Below are 12,525 nucleotides of genomic sequence, written 5' to 3'. Positions count from 1 at the left end.
GGGGGGGGGTGTTATACTTGCAGGAGAATGTACCTAGGAACACACGATATTTTCGAGCTGTCCCATAGTCTGGTGACTGAGCTGTAGAATCACATTAAGGAATGCACACTAGAGCCTGTCACAAGCAGTTTGCGCGATTTTCAGAATTTTTTATTGTTGTTAGGACTGAGATTCTGTTTTGTGCAGCATCTGTAAATGTTTAAAGTTCTACACATTTATGTGCTCTGTAATAGTATGAAGATTTTATCAAATATATTGTTAACCCTTCAATCGAATTTTATGGCAAATAAAATTCTATACATACAAAAAGTTGATCGTTTATTCAACAGAAAGAGCTTCACAAATTGAGCCAGTTATAACGATTTGGTCCATCCCTGGCCCTTATGTAAGCTGTTATTCGGCTTGGCGTTGATTGATAGAGTTGTTGTATGTCCTGAGGGATACCTTGCCAAAAATCTGTCCAATTTGCGCGTTAGATCGTCAAATTCCAGAGTTGGTTGGAGGGCTCTCCCCACAATGCTCCAGTATTCTCAGTCGGGGAGAGATCCGGCGATCTTGCTGGCCAAGGTAGGGTTTTGCAAGCACGAAGACAAGCGGTAGAATCACGCACTCTGTGGCATTATCTTGCTGAAATGTTAGCTCAGGATGGCTTGCCATGGAAAGCATCAAAATGGGACGTAGGATGATGTCGACGTATCGCTGTGCTGTGCAGGTGTAGCGGATGACAAAGGGGTCCTCCTATAAAATAAAATGGCACCCCAAACTATCACTCTTGGCTGTCGCACTCTATGGTGGGCGACAGTCTGGTTGATATCTCACCACTTTCTCTAGCGACTCCAGACGTCTTCGGCCTGGAATCTCATTGAATTGAGTAGAATTGTCTTCAGTGATGAGTCCCACTTAAAACTGAGCTCCGATGACCAGTGAAGATGTGTCTGGAGACGCTCCGGACAGTGGTCGGATACCAACCTGACAGTCGCCCGCCATGCAGCAACAAGCAGATGTGATGGTCTGAGGTACCATATTTTTCACAGCAGGACCTCTTTGGTTGTCATCCTTGGCACCCTTGCAGCACAGCGGTACGTCGACGGCATTCTGCGCCTCGCTTTGTTGCCCTTCATGGCAAGCCATCCTGGGCTCACATTTCAGCAAGATAATGCCCGCCCGTAGATGGCGAAAGTTTCTACTGATTGTGTTCGTGCTTGCCCAACCCTAACTTGGCCAGCAAGGTCTACATCTATATCTACATAGACACTTCGCGAAACACCGTACGATGCGTGGCGGAGGGTACCCTGTTCCACTAGTTGTCATTTCCCCTCCTGTTCCACTCGCAACTAGAGCGAGGGAAAAACGACTGTCTGTACGCCTCCGTATGAGCCCTAATCTCTCTTATCTTACGTTCGTGTTCCTTACGTGCGATGTATGTTGGCGTTAGTAGAATCGTTCGGCAGTCAGCTTCAAATGCCGGTTCTTTAAATTTTCTCAATAGTGTTTCTCTAAGAGAGGGTCGCCTTTCCTCCAGGGACTCCCATTTGAGGACCCGAAGCGTCTTCGTAACACTTACGTGTTGTTCGAACCTACCGGTAACAAATCTAGCAGCCCGCCTCTGAATTGCTTCGATGTCCTCCTTCAATCCGTCCTGGCACGCGTGTCAAACACTCGAGCAGAACTCAACAACAGGTCGCACCAGCGTCCTATATGCGGTCTCCTTTACGGGTGAACCACTCTTTCCTAAAATTCTCCCAATAAACCGAAGTCGCCGGATCTCTCCCCAACTGAAAACGTTTGGAGCATTACGAACAGGATCCTCCAACCAGCTCTGGATTTTGACGAGCTAACTGGCCAGTTGGACAGAATTTGACACGATGTTTCTCAGGAGAACACCCAACAACTCTGTCAATCAGTGCCAAGTGGAATAACAGCTTGCGTAAGGGCCAGAGGTGGACCAGCGCGTTATTGACTTGCTCAATTTGTGAAGCACTTTCTCTTCAATAAATCACCCATTTTTTATGATATTGTAATGCCGTCCCATTCCGATAATTCCTACGTTACGTCCCTTTTTTTCGTCTTAGCGTGTATTTTAAAACTTGTTACATAATGAACATCCAGCATGCTGGAGAATTATCTATATGCACTGCAAATGTTTACTGTACAGTTTTAACATCTTCGGAAATACCATTTTCGATTTTGTTATGATGATTTGAAACTGGGTCTCAGCCCGAAACTAGTCATCGAATGAGTTAAAAAGTAATAATTTGCAACTTGCTCTATTTTTTCTTTCTTCTAGTTATATATCGTGTGGACTATAAAGCCATACTTTGTCAGTCACGCACCATCTTGTACGTTGAAACAAAAGATCTTTTACAGTAGAACATGGTACATTTGCAAATTAACTGAGTTTAGTTACTGTCTTAAGAGTTTTGCCTGTCTTGAAAATGGAAATTTGTTAGTTTCCCATAGCTTCAGTTTAAAATTGTATTTAACTTTTAATTTGATTTTGATAATACTTCAGCTTGATTTGATTTCACTTGCTGATTATTGGTGTGTATTAGATCAATAGTGTAACACGCAGTCTGTTAAATACACTATTAACAAGATGCTCTTGATTGCAGTACTTTTAAATTTGAATAAAATACTTGTTCCTAGGTACAAGACCATGTTTTACCTGGGAACATTTTTTCACATTTGGAAATACCTTAATTTCCCAGAGTAATTTTTGCAATTTTAGGAAAAGAATGCAACATATAGAAACTGAGTGACGTCATTTGAGAATGAAATAAGACACCATATTTTAATATCTATTACACAGCTGGCTAGAGGCGAGTGTCTGAGAAGTGTCCCAAGGTACAACACACTGGCCTAAACAATATTTTATTCAGGATCACAAACGAGGGAATGTTTCGTTACTTCCCACACACCTCGTGGTTCATTTTACAATCAGTGTTAGTGCTGTTATTACTTCTACAGCTACTACTCTCACATCTGTGGAGAGTCCAATGCTATTCACTTCAATGCAAAACTTGCGTCTCCAGGCGTTCTCGGAGCTTTTTGCTACGCCTGAGAAACTATTTCTTTCCTCTGGATTTATTTGAGTGGTCACTCACTAAGTGTTAGAGCCAAAAGTCAAGGAAACAAGCTTATAAAAATTTCTATCTGTTTATGTGGCTGAAACAACAATTGTAATAAACTGTCGTTACATAAATTGTAGTTATAGTACATCTGAGTGAATGTATGACAGATGGCCTGAGTTGAAAGACAAGCAGTCATAGTGCTCGTGGCAGTGGCTTGTCGAAGGTGTCAGATTTGAGCTATTGTCGGATGTACTATACACGAAGTAACTTCGGCTATCAGGAAGGTAGTAAGAAAACTGAAAAGTTCCTGTGAATGGCAAATCTCGGAGGTGTACGACGTGTGGGGCCGGTATGGAGGGAACCGGAGCTCCTGCTATCTATTTTGCAGCTGCCACCCATTAATTGGCCGGCCGCGGTGGTCTAGAGGTTCTAGGCGCGCAGTCCGGAACCGCGCGACTGCTACAGTCGCAGGTTCGAATCCTGCCTCGGGCATGGATGTGTGTGATGTCCTTAGGTTAGTTAGGTTTAAGTAGTTCTAAGTTCTAGGGGACTGATGACCAGAGATGTTAAGTCCCATAGTGCTCAGAGCCATTTGAACCATTTGAACCACCCATTAATTCCAAAACCAAAGAGGAGAAGTTTTGATCTGCAAGTAAGCTAGTGGGTCCAATTTGGAATTTCCTGACTTAAAAGTTGTTTTTAATGTATTTTTTTCCTTGTGGGGATGACACAGAATCATTGAAACAGGAAAAGATTTATTGAGTTCAACGAGTGCATCCCTGAGGCAGATCTATTAGTTTAGCACGAAGTAAATCTTTTAGATGAGTTAGATTGAAGTAAACAGTTTCAGAGTGCCTGCACCATGCAAAGGCAGTAGAAAAGGGAACAGGATAAGCAAATCAGTGTGATGTGTACCTATAAATACTAAATTAGGCATCATTTTGTAGTTGAATTTGAAAATGATGTGTGCAGTTATATTTGAGTACATATGTAATTGTCTTGTTCTAAAGAGAATGGATAGAGTATTTTTATAGAAAACAAGTGAAGTAGTTCTAGTTTTAATGAGTGACTGCAATTACGGCTAGCAATGTTTCATTAAAATTCAGAATATGCAAGATGACTATTGAAAAACATGCTAAGTTAAATGGCGGGGTGACAGAAATAGTATTTTAAATGATCATCACATGACAATCTGTGTAGGACTTTACTGAATAATTGAACAGTTGACATGTCACACTGACGCAAATGAGAAAGCAATTAGGAAGTTCAGTTAGTGGCTTATGTGGAGACAAGACTCAGAAATACACCTGAGCTTAGACTGTACATGATCTGAGTAGAAAATCAGTGGTACAGATGATAATGAAATTGGAATTTGTTGCTTTTATCTAAAAGTATAGCGACAATGATTTATTTGTAATCTTACTGTTTGTTTGTACTTATTTCACCATTTTGTAATGTGACTGGAGTCAGATGGTTGGCAATGAGGAAAGGAGGGGAAACTGATTTTTGTTTGTTGTTGCAACTATAATAGTGAATTCTTGTATATTTTGTTTAGTGTGATGCATGTTTTAGATATACACCAATAACTGGTGGTCTATGTAGCAGATGACAAGTCAGATGATTTGATTTTTTTATATGATTATGTACAGATGTTCATTAGGATAGTTATTTGATCAACAGTAATTCTGGATAGTTAAGCTTATTTGCCGGCCGGAGTGTCCGAGCGGTTCTAGGCGCTACAGTCTGGAACCGCGCGACCACATCGGTCGCAGGTTCGAATCCTGCCTCGGGCATGGATGTGTGTGATGTCCTTAGGTTAGTTAGGTTTAAGTAGTTCTAAGTTCTAGGGGACTGATGACCTCAGAAGTTAAGTCCCATAGTGCTCAGAACAATTTGAACCAATTTTTTAAGCTTATTTACTTCATATGCATATGGCTTATTGGTTTATACGTATATTTCATTTAATCATAACTGGTTTGGGATCATTTGTAACAACGTTTTCCTTGTGTTTACTTATGTATTCATTCAGTTTTTTGCCATGTGTGCAGACATGAATGAGGTTTACAACAAAATAGTGACAATAGACTGTTTGTTCACTCTGGGAAAACAGTTGCTGTTGACTAAATGCTTGCAACGAGGCTAATCATGGAAAATCTACATACAGTACCTTTAGCCCTGTTTACACCACGTCTAACTTATTTCGGTTGGAGATCCTTTTGTCTAAATGGTGTACAGTTTCAATAATTGCTTGGGCCATTTTATTGCTGAAAATTACCTGTTGTTGGCACGGAAACGAAACCTTCACAGGCGTTTTGACGCAGCCGATCTGATTCTACGTTTCAGCTTTCGGAGTTTTTTTTTTTTGTGAGCATGGATTGAGAACGGCGGTGGGTTCAATTCGACTTATCCTTGAATATCAGGCGACTCGTCGTGTTATTTTCTTTGTTTCTTGCTAACAGCTAAAAGGCATGACTGGCTGGGGAGAATGCATAAGAACTGACGACCAAGCTGTACCCATGTAACGAAAGTGGAAGCTGCCAGAGCAGACAATGTAAGGTGTAATGACAAAAGTGTATTATGATGCGAGGCTACCATTAATCCTGTATGCAAAGGTGCAATCAAATGAACTGTGCCATTCATGATGTATATAAATGCACAAATACAAGTTATCAGTTAAGTTTGAACTGCGAAAATCAAAGCCAATTAAACTGTCTTCTGTGGCATTTTGATCACTCCCAATTATGATTTTTCGGATAATATATATTTTACCAGCCATACTCAAAGGAATACAAGTTTAGAGCACACTAATAATATTTTTTCTTTGTTATTTTTTATTTACTGGTGTGTTGCGACTTTTTATCGTTCACAGTAATCTGCAGTGGCATTTCTATATGAATTTCTTTAGATGGTAGGCTACAATACATAATGCAATATACACTGAAAAACCAAAACATGAAGACCACTAACCACCACGAGGTTGCAGGCACGCGTCTTGATAGAAAACTGTGTAAACAGAGCCTGACAAATGCGGAACCATTCTGGCGATGATACGAGCCGCAAATGGGGAAATTCATTTTTAGAAATGCCAAATTGTTATGGCTTGTTCCCCGGGAACGAGCATCTCTGAAACAGCAAAGCTAGTTGGGTCTTAGACTGCTACTGTCGCTTCAATCAGTGGAAATTGGTTGCGATGTGTCGGTACCTGAGGTGGCCAATAAAAGACAATCAGAAACCTACAAAAAGATAATATAATAGTATGTTTATTTACATTATGTACACTTAGTAATTGAGATATACACTGAAGAGCCAAATAAACGGATACACCTGTCTAATATCGTGTAGGGCCTCTGAGGGCACGCAGAAGTGCCGCAACAAGACGTGGCATGGACTCAACTAATGTCTGAAATAGTGCAGGAGGGAACTGACAAAATGAATCCTGCAGGGCTGTCCATAAATCCGTAAGACTACGACGGGGTAGAGATCTCTTCTGAACAGGACGTTGCAAAGCATCCCAGATATGCTCAATAATGTTCGTGACTGTGGAGTTTGGTGGCCAGCGGAAGTGTCTGAGCTCAGCAGATTGTTCCTGGAGACACTCTATAGCTACTCTGAACATGTGGGGTGTCGCATTGTCCTGCTGGAATTGCTGAAGTCCGTTGTAATGCACAATGGACATGAATGGATGCAGGTGATCAGACAGGATGCTAATGCACATGTCATCTGTCAGGGTCGTATGTAGACATATCAGAGGTTCCATATCACTCCAACTGCACGCGCCACACACCCTTACAAAGCCTCCACCAGGGTCTGAATTCATGCAGGGTCCATGGATTCATGAGGTTGTCTCCATACCTGTACACGTCCATCCGCTCGATACAATTCGAAACGGATCTCGTCCGACCAGACAAGATGTTTCCAGTCATCAACAGTCCACTGTCGGTGTAGACGGGCCCTGGCGAGACTAAGTGTCGCGCAGTCATCAAGGGTACACGAGTGGGCCTTCGACTCCGAAAACTCATATAGATTATGTTTCGTTGAATGGTTCGCACGCTGACGCTTGTTGACGGCCCAGCATTGAAATCTGCAGCAGTTTGCGGAAGGGCTGCACTTACGTCACATTGAACGATTCTCTTCAGTCGTCGTTGATCCCGTTCTTGCGGGATCTTTTTCCGGTCGCATCGATGCTGGAGATTTGATGTTTTACCGGATTCCTGATATTCACGATACACTCGTGAAATTGTCGTACGGGAAAATCCCCCCTTCATCGCCATTTCGGAGATGCTATGTCCCAACGCTCTTGCGCCGACTATAACATCACGTTCAAACTCATTTAAATCTTGATAACCTGCCATTGTAGCAGCAGTAACCGAACTGATAACTACGCCACATATTTGTTGTGTTATATAGGCGTTGCCGACTGCAGCACAGTATTCTGTCTGTTTACATATCGCTGTATCTGCGTACGAATGCCTATATCAATTTCTTTGAGGCTTCAGTGCATGTAACTTTTAAATGCTGTAGGCTCTTCTGTGGTGCAAAGTTATATATTAATGAGAGTAATGTTCTTGATATTAACAAATAATCTTCAATGCTAATACTCTCTGATAGTCTTAGACATATAGTAATTACTTAGTCGCATCATCCTACACCGACGTATTTTCCTCACAGCAGTCTTCTGTACTAATGTTGATAAGTCAGTAAGTTCATTGACTGTGCATCAGAGCTGTGAGTCGGCTGCTTGAAGGAACACGCCGACCATCAGAGTCGCAGGCAGTCAAGTCATGTGAATTTAGTCTTCTGGTGGCGTCTATTCGTGAAGCCAAATATAAGACATCACCATGCTTAATGCGGTGTAGGGAACTCGTTGGCATTTGAAACAGCTTCCAGTGGTCTCGGAATGGATAAATGCTGATCCTGTATGGTTTTCAAGGGAATCATATACCTTTCTTCCTGCAAAACACTGGCAAGTTCAGGTAATGATGATGGAGGCGGATTACAATTACGCGCCATTCTCTCCAAAGTAGACCATGACTGTGCTCACAGGGGAGATGTGACAATTCTTCCTCTTGCACACAAACCCTGGACAATGTGAGTGGTGTGAACAGGGGCCCTGTTGTATTGGAACACAGCACCACCATTGGGAAACAAACATTGTACAATGATATGGACTGATCAGTCAAAATAGTCACATAATCCTTCGTTGTGACGTGACCTTGCAGAGTTAACAATGGGGCCGATGGAGTACCAAGATATTACTGCCCTAGTCATCACCGAACTCCCGCCAAATTTCACTCTTGGGACATAAGCTCGTCCAGAACTTGAAAACAGTGTGAAACAAGACTCATCTGATCAAATAACTTTCTACAGTCACTCCAAACGAATCCTTCAATTAAAATAGGGAACACAAGCATCAAACGAGCTTATGTACCACGCTATCTTGGTGTACACATAGACGAGAAATTGAATATCCACGAACACACAAGGCTAGCAACGGACAAAGCACAAAAAATAATACATAAACTGGTGAGCCTAAATTCAAAAAAATAGTTCAAATGGCTCTGAGCACTATGGGACTTAACATCGGAGGTCATCAGTCCCCTAGAGCTTAGACCTACTTAAACCTAACTAACCTAAGGACATCACACGCATCCATGCCCGAGGCAGGATTCGAACCTGCGACCGTAGCGGTCGCGCAGTTCCAGACTGAAGCGCCTAGTACCGCTCGGCCACCCCGGCCGGCGCCTAAATTCAGAATAGCACTACTGTCTCTACCAATCATACGGAGATATCATTGTGCGTTCTTCGAATCAGTACTCAGCCTCGCAACTAGCAAGTGGGAGGACAGACTTAACCTGGTCACCAACAAATCATAATCAGACAAGGGCAAAGAAGTGTTCTACTTAGGCTATCAGGAGCCTTCGGCACCACCTCAGTGGATGCACTGAGTGTGCTGCTCGGAATATACTCGATAGCTATCACGATCACCTGGAAGGGACTGGCTAAAGATGGGGAGACCAGATAAGGTGCACACAATAACTGGAACTGGTGTACCAATGCAGACGACACGTCACTCTAAAAGAGCTTGCGTTTGGATACATGGCAAGGTGAGTGGGATGTAAGTGATAAATAACGTAGACCGTATGACTTTCTTTCTGACATAAGGGAGTGGTTGAGAATGAAACATATCGATCACACCCACTGTATGGTACATTTGCTAACTGGACACGGACCTTATCCCACGTACTTAAACTGCGTGGGTCTGAGACAGACACCTACATGCACATCTTGGTAAGAAGGTTTCCCAGAACACATTGTCTTCTGCTGTGGGCAATACGTGAATGATGGACATGAACTACACAGACTACACGGAAACAGACATACATATATACATACACAGAAATAAGAGACCAAGAACAGTGGGCACAATTAAATAGGTTAAGAAACGTAACCTGCAACGTGAAATTTGGTACTGGAAGATTACAATATATAAGCCATTATGCCTCATGTTCAAAATCGGAATATTTGGCGTATGGTTGAAAGTTTGCACCGTACGGGAAAATTCCATATTGTTCCAGCTAAAACCTTATGTTGAGCAACAATATTAACAATATGGTGAAACTTCCTGACAGATTAAAACTATGTGCCGGACCGAGACTCGAACTCGGGACTTTGCCTTTCGCGGGCAAGTTGGGGTTAGGTTGTTTTGGGGGAGGAGACCAGACAGCGATGTCATCGGTCTCATCGGATTAGGGAAGGAAGGGGAAGGAAGTCGGCCGTGCCCTTTCAAAAGAACCATCCCGGCATTTGCCTGGAGCGATTTAGGGAAATCACGGAAAACATAAATCAGGATGGTAGGACGTGGGATCGAACCGTCGTCCTCCCGAATGCGAGTCCAGTGTGCTAACCACTGCGCCACCTCGCTCGGTGTGGGTAAGTGCTCTACCACCTGAACTACGCAAGCACGACTCACGACTCAGCTTCACAGCAGCAGTTCTGCCAGTACCACGTCTCCTACCTTCTAAACTTCACAGAAGCTCATCTGCGGACTTTGCAGAACTAGCACTCCTAGAAGAAAGGGTATTGCGGAGACATGGCTTAGCCACAGCCTGAGGGATGTTTTCGAGAATGATATTTTCACTCTGCAGCGTGAAAATCTCATTCTGGAATATTAATGGTATACGTCTTTCCCTCCTGGGACGGAATTCGCTTGCTTATCCCAAATGTCTGCGTCCAGTGTTGTCACATGTGAAAGTGACCATGCGTTTTTTAAATGTTTGCGAGTCTTGTGACTGATGTGGGACGTGGCTGCCTCTGTCATGTTGAACGCCGCCTTACGTCGGGACTCCATGGCGGCGATAACGTCTGCAGTCATTGCCACCAATGTGCGCTCCCCGCCCATATCCAAGCGGGAAAACAGCACTTCTTTCTGACTTTTCACTAGTCAATTCACCCACCTCCTTAGGGGTCATGTCCCGACACTCAGATTCGGGTATCAGGAGTGGTTGCAGCAACGATGGAGAAGAAGTGATTTCTGACAAAACTACGTCATGATGTCAAAACTTTTTCAACAACAACCGCTACCAAGCGGGGACCAGCTGCGACATCATTGCCAGATCCCGTTCGCAGTTTTAACAGCACGGGTGGGATGAGTAAACTTGCTATTCTAGTGACCCTCCTCTGTTATTGCGCACAGGCATGGTGGGGAAAACTGGTCATCGTAGAGACTTACAAGTGCAGTGTGTGGAGTCAGAAGGGTCTGCTTACATGTGTCAGTTTATCGGTAATACTAGTACATACTACACTACTGGCCATTAAAATTGCTACACCACGAAGATGACATGCTACAGACGCGAAATTTAACCGAAAGGAAGAAGATGCTGTCTTATGCTAATAGTTAGCTTTTCAGAGCATCCACACTAGGTTGGAGCCGGTGGCGACACCTACAACGTGCTGACATGAGGAAAGTTTCCAACCGATTTCTCATACACAAACAGCAGTTGACCGGCGTTGCCTGGTGAAACGTTGTTGTAATGCCTCGTGTAAGGAGGAGAAATGCGTACCATCACGTTTCTGACTTTGATAAAGGTCGGATTGTAGCCTATCGTGATTGCGGTTTATCGTATCGCGACATTGCTGTTCGCGTTGGTCGAGATCCAATGACTGATAGCAGAATATGGAATCGGTGGGTTCAGGAGGGTAATACTGAGCGCCGTGCTGGATCCCAACGGCCTCGTATCACTAGCAGTCGAGATGACAGGCATCTTATCCGCATGGCTGTAACGGATCGTGCAGCCACGTCTCGATCGCTGAGTCAACAGATGGGGAAGTTTGCAAGACAACAACCATCTCCACAAACAGTTCGACGACGTTTGCAGCAGCATGCACTATCAGCTCGGAGACCATGGCTGCGGTTACGCTTGACGCTGCATCACAGACAGGAGCGCCTGCGATGGTGTACTCAATGACAAACCTGGGTGCACGAATGGAAAAACGTCATTTTTTCGGATGAATCCAGGTTCTGTTTACTGCATCATGATGGTCGCATCCGTTTCGGCGACATCGCAGTGAATGCACATTGGAAGCGTGTATTCGTCATCGCCATACTGGCGTATCACCCGTTGTGATTGTATGGGGTTTCATTAGTTACACGTCTCGGTCACCTCTTCACATTGACGGCACTTCGAACAGTGGACGTTACATTTCAGATGTGTTACGACCCGTGGCTCTACCCTTCATTCGATCCCTGCGAAACCCTACATTTCAGCAGGATAATGCACGACCGCATGTTGCAGGTCCTGTACGGGCCTTTCTGCATACAGAAAATGTTCGATTGCTGCCCTGGCCAGCACATTCTCCAGATCTCTCAGCAATTGAAAACGTCTGGCCAATGGTGGCCGAGCAACTGGCGCGTCACAATACGCCAGTCACTAATCTTGATGAACTGTGGTATCGTGTTGAAGCTGCATGGGCAGCTGTACCTGTACATGACATCCAAGCTCTGTTTGACTCAATGCCCAGGCGTATGAAGGCCTTTATTACGGCCAGAGGTGGTTGTTCTGGTTACTGATTTCTCAGGATCTATGCACCTAAATTGCGTGAAAATGTACTCACATGTCAGTTCTAGTACAATATATTTGTCCAATCAATACCCGTTTATCATCTGCACTTCTTCTTGGTGTAGCAATTTTAATGACCAGTAGTGTATTTCTCCCATGATACAGAAGAAATTAAACTATTCAACTCTTCGGAAAATTTAGTGCCTTTATTATAAAACACCATACACTGATCAGTCATTAACTGTCGCCCACAGCATGTAGTCCGAGGAGACTGGCGTAGAATATCAGCGGCTGTGTTCGTAACATATCAGTGCGAATATCGACTGAAGATTCGTAAATTAGGTTATTTGCGTAAATCATAAAAAGGATGTTCATTGTTGCCCAAATCTTGTATTAAT

The 12,525-nt window shown here is 43.5% G+C and overlaps 1 protein-coding gene across 1 annotated transcript in view; it reads right to left on the bottom strand.

The window, feature by feature from the left end:
- Positions 1-12,525, bottom strand: part of LOC124555415 (L-threonine ammonia-lyase) — a 215,688-nt gene that overhangs the window by 173,216 nt on the left and 29,947 nt on the right. The gene's annotated exons all lie outside the window — the stretch shown is intronic.

Source organism: Schistocerca americana, chromosome X (assembly GCF_021461395.2).
Source record: "Schistocerca americana isolate TAMUIC-IGC-003095 chromosome X, iqSchAmer2.1, whole genome shotgun sequence".
Taxonomy (NCBI): Eukaryota; Metazoa; Arthropoda; class Insecta; order Orthoptera; family Acrididae; genus Schistocerca; species Schistocerca americana.
Note: the sequence above shows the minus strand (reverse complement) of the source record. Positions and strands in the feature narration are given on the sequence as shown.